A 4,565-nucleotide genomic window follows, 5' to 3' on the forward strand; every position below is an offset into this window, starting at 1 on the left:
AGCACTCAGCCTTCTTCACAGTCCAACTCTCACTTCCATACATGACCACAGGAAAAACCATAGCCTTGATTAGACGGACCTTTGTTGGCAAAGTAATGTCTCTGCTTTTGAAGTTATGCTATCTAGGTTGGGCATAACTTTCCTTCCAAGGAGTAAGCGTCTTTTAATTTCATGGCTGTAGTCACCATCTGCAGTGATTTTGGAGCCCCCAAAAATAAAGTCTGACACTGTTTCTACTGTTTCCCCATCTATTTCCCATGAAGTGATGGAACCGGATGCCATGATCTTTGTTTTCTGAATGTTGAGCTTTAAGCCAACTTTTTCACTCTCCACTTTCACTTTCATCAAGAAGCTTTTTAGTTCCTCTTCACTTTCTGCCATAAGGGTGGTGTCTTAAGTTTAGCGATCTTTAATCCATTTTGAGTTTATTTTTGTGTATGGTGTTAGAAAGTGTTCTAGTTTCATTCTTTTACAAGTGGTTGACCAGTTTTCCCAGTACCACTTGTTAAAGAGATCGTCTTTTCTCCATTGTATATTCTTGCCTCCTTTGTCAAAGATACTGTCTTTGACTGTCTTGATGACAGTGGCTTTGTAGTAGAGCCTGAAGTCAGGCATACTGTCTTGATGACTGTGGCTTTGTAGTAGAGCCTGAAGTCAGGCAGGTTGATTCCTCCAGTTCCATTCTTCTTTCTCAAGATTGCTTTGGCTATTCGAAGTTTTTTTGTATTTCCATACAAATTGTGAAATTATTTGTTCTAGCTCTGTGAAAAATACCATTGGTAGCTTGATAGGGGTTGCATTGAATCTATAGATTGCTTTGGGTAGTATACTTATTTTCATTATATTGATTCTTCCAATTCATGAACATGGTATATTTCTCCATTTATTAGTGTCCTCTTTGATTTCTTTCACCAGTGTTTTATAGTTTTCTATATATAGGTCTTTTGTTTTTTAGGTAGATATATTCCTAAGTATTTTATTCTTTTCGTTGCAATGGTGAATGGAATTGTTTCATAATTTCTCTTTCTATTTTCTCATTATTAGTGTTTAGGAATGCAAGGGATTTATGTGTGTTGATTTTATATCCTGCCACTTTACTATATTCATTGATTAGTGCTAGTAATTTTCTGGTGGAGTCTTTAGGGATTTCTATGTAGAGGATCATGTCATCTGCAAACAGTGAGAGTTTTACTTCTTCTTTTCCAATCTGGATTCCTTTTATTTCTTTTCCTGCTCTGATTGCTGTGGCCAAAACTTCCAAAACTATGTTGAATAGTAGTGGTGAAAGTGGGCACCCTTGTCTTGTTCCTGACTTTAGAGGAAATGCTTTCAATTTTTCACCATTGAGGATAATGTTTGCTGTGTGTTTGTCATATATAGCTTTTATTATGTGGAGGTATGTTCCTTCTATTCCTGCTTTCTGGAGGGTTTTTTTTTCTTTTATCATAAATGGATGTTGGATTTTGTCAAAGGCTTTCTCTGCATCTATTGAGGTAATCATATAAAATTTTATTTTTCAATTTGTTAATGTGGTGTATTACATTGATTGATTTGTGGATATTGAAGAATCCTTGCATTCCTGGGATAAAGCCCACTTGGTCATGATATATGATCTTTTTAATGTGTTGCTGGATTCTGTTTGCTAGAATTTTGTTTAGGATTTTTGCATCTATGTTCATCAGTGATATTGGCCTGTAGTTTTCTTTTTTTGTGGCATCTTTGTCAGGTTTTGGTATTAGGGTGATGGTGGCCTTATAGAATGATTTTGGAAGTTTACCTTCCTCTGCAATTTTCTGGAAGAGTTTGAGTAGGATAGGTGTTAGCTCTTCTCTAAATTTTTGGTAGAATTCAGCTGTGAAGTCGTCTGGACCTGGGCTTTTGTTTGCTGGAAGATTTCCTTATTACAGTTTCAATTTCCATGCTTGTGATGGGTGTGTTAAGATTTTCTATTTCTTCCTGGCTCAGTTTTGGAAAGTTATACTTTTCTAAGAATTTGTCCATTCTTCCAAGTTGTCCATTTTATTGGAATATAATTGCTGATAGTAGTTTCTTATGATCCTTTGTATTTCTGTGTTGTCTGTTGTGATATCTCCATTTTCATTTCTAATTTTATTGATTTGATTTTTCTCCCTTTATTTCTTGATGAGTCTGGGTGGCTTGTCAATTTTATTTATCCTCTCAAAGAACCAGATTTTGGCTTTGTTGATTTTTGCTACGGTCTCTTTTGTTTCTTTCACATTTATTTCTGCCCTAATTTTTAAGATTTCTTTCCTTCTCCTAACCCTGGGGTTCTTAATTTCTTCCTTTTCTAGTTGCTTTAGGTGTAGAATTAGGTTATTTGTTTGACTCTTTTCTTGTTTCTTGAGGTATGCCTGTATTGCTATGAACCTTCCCCTTAGCACTGCTTTTACAGTGTTCCACAGGTTTTGGATTATTGTGTTTCCATTTTCATTCATTTCTATGCATATTTTGATTTCTTTTTTGATTTCTTCTGTGATTTGTTGGTTATTCAGCAGCGTGTTGTTCAGCCACCATATGTTGGAATTTTTAATAGTTTTTCTCCTGTAATTGAGATCTAATCTTACTGCATTGTGGTCAGAAAAGATGCTTGGAATGATTTCATTTTTTTTTTGAATTTACCAAGGCTAGATTTATGGCCCAGGATGTAATCTATCCTGGAGAAGGCTCCATGTACACTTAATAAAAAAGTGAAATTCATTGTTTTGGGGTGAAATGTCCTATAGATATCAATTAGGCCTAACTGGTCTATTGTATCATTTAAAGTTTGTGTTTCCTTGTTAATTTTCTGTTTAGTTGATCTATCCATAGGTGTGAGTGGGTTATTAAAGTCTCCCACTATTATTGTGTTGTTAATTTCCCCTTTCATACTTGTTAGCATTTGTCTTACATATTGTGGTGCTCCTATGTTGGGTGCATATATATTTATAATTGTTATATCTTCTTCTTGGATTGTTCCTTTGATCATTATGTAGTGTCCTTCTTTGTCTCTTTTCACACCCTTTGTTTTAAAGTCTATTTTATCTGACATGAGTATTGCTACTCCTGCTTTCTTTTGGTCACTATTTGTGTGGAATATCTTTTTCCAGCCTTTCACTTTCAGTCTGTATGAGTCCCTTGTTTTGAGGTGGGTTTCTTGTAGACAACATATACAGGGGTCTTTTTTTGGTATCCATTTAGCCAGTCTTTGTCTTTCGGTTGGGGCATTCAACCCATTTATGTTTAAGGTAATTATTGATAAGTATGATCCCGTTGCCATTTACTTTATTGTTTTGGGTACGAGTTTATACACCCTGTTTGTGTTTCCTGTCTAGAGAAGATCCTTTAGCATTTGTTGGAGAGCTGGTTTGGTGGTGCTGAATTCTCTCAGCTTTTGCTTATCTGTAAAGCTTTTGATTTCTCCTTCATATTTGAATGAGATCCTTGCTGGGTACAGTAATCTGGGCTGTAGGTTATTTTCTTTCATCACTTTAAGTATGTCCTGCCATTCCCTCCTGGCCTGAAGAGTTTCTATTGAAAGATCAGCTGTTATCCTTATGGGAATCCCCTTGTATGTTATTTGTTGCTTTTCCCTTGCTGCTTTTAATATTTGTTCTTTGTGTTTGATCTTTGTTAATTTGATTAATATATGTCTTCGGGTGTTTCACCTTGGGTTTATCCTGTTTGGGACTCTGGCTTTCTTGGACTTGGGTGATTATTTCCTTCCCCATTTTAGGGAAGTTTTCAACTATTATCTCCTCAAGTATTTTCTCATGGTCTTTCTTTTTGTCTTCTTCTTCTGGGACTCCTGTGATTCAAATGTTGGGGCATTTAACATTGTCCCAGAGGTCTCTGAGATTGTCCTCATTTCTTTTAATTTGTTTTTCTTTTTTCCTCTTTGATTCATTTATTTCTACCATTCTATCTTTTACCTCACTAATTCTATCTTCTGCCTCCATTATTCTACTATTTCTTCCCTCCAGAGTGTTTTTGTTCTCACTTATTGCATTATTCATTACATATAGACTCTTTTTTATTTCTTCTAGGTCCTTCTTAAACCTTTCTTGCATCTTCTCAATCCTTGTCTCCAGGCTATTTATCTGTGATTCTGTTTTGATTTCAAGATTTTTGATCATTTTCACTATCATTATTTGGAATTCTTTATCAGGTAGATTCCCTATCTCTTCTTCTTTTGTTTGAGAAATGCTGGGCTGGAATCAAGATTGCCATGAGAAAAATCAATAACCTCAGATATGCAGATGACACCACCCTTACGGCAGAAAGTGAAGAAAGAACTAAAGAGCCTCTTGATGAAACTGAAAGAGGAGAGTGAAAAAGTTGGCTTAAAGCTCAACATTCAGAAAACTAAGATCATGGTATCTGGTCCCATCACTTCATGGCAAATAGATGGGAAAACAGTGGAAACAGTGGCAATCTTTATTTTGAGGGGCTCCAAAATCACTGCAGATGGTGACTACAGCCATGAAATTAAAAGATATTTACTCCTTGGAAGGAAAGTTATGACCAACCTAGACAGCATATGAAAAAGCAGAGACATTACTTTGCCA

This window comes from Bison bison, unplaced genomic scaffold (genome assembly GCF_000754665.1).
Source record: "Bison bison bison isolate TAMUID 2011002044 unplaced genomic scaffold, Bison_UMD1.0 scf7180017864136, whole genome shotgun sequence".
In the NCBI taxonomy this organism is placed as follows: Eukaryota; Metazoa; Chordata; class Mammalia; order Artiodactyla; family Bovidae; genus Bison; species Bison bison.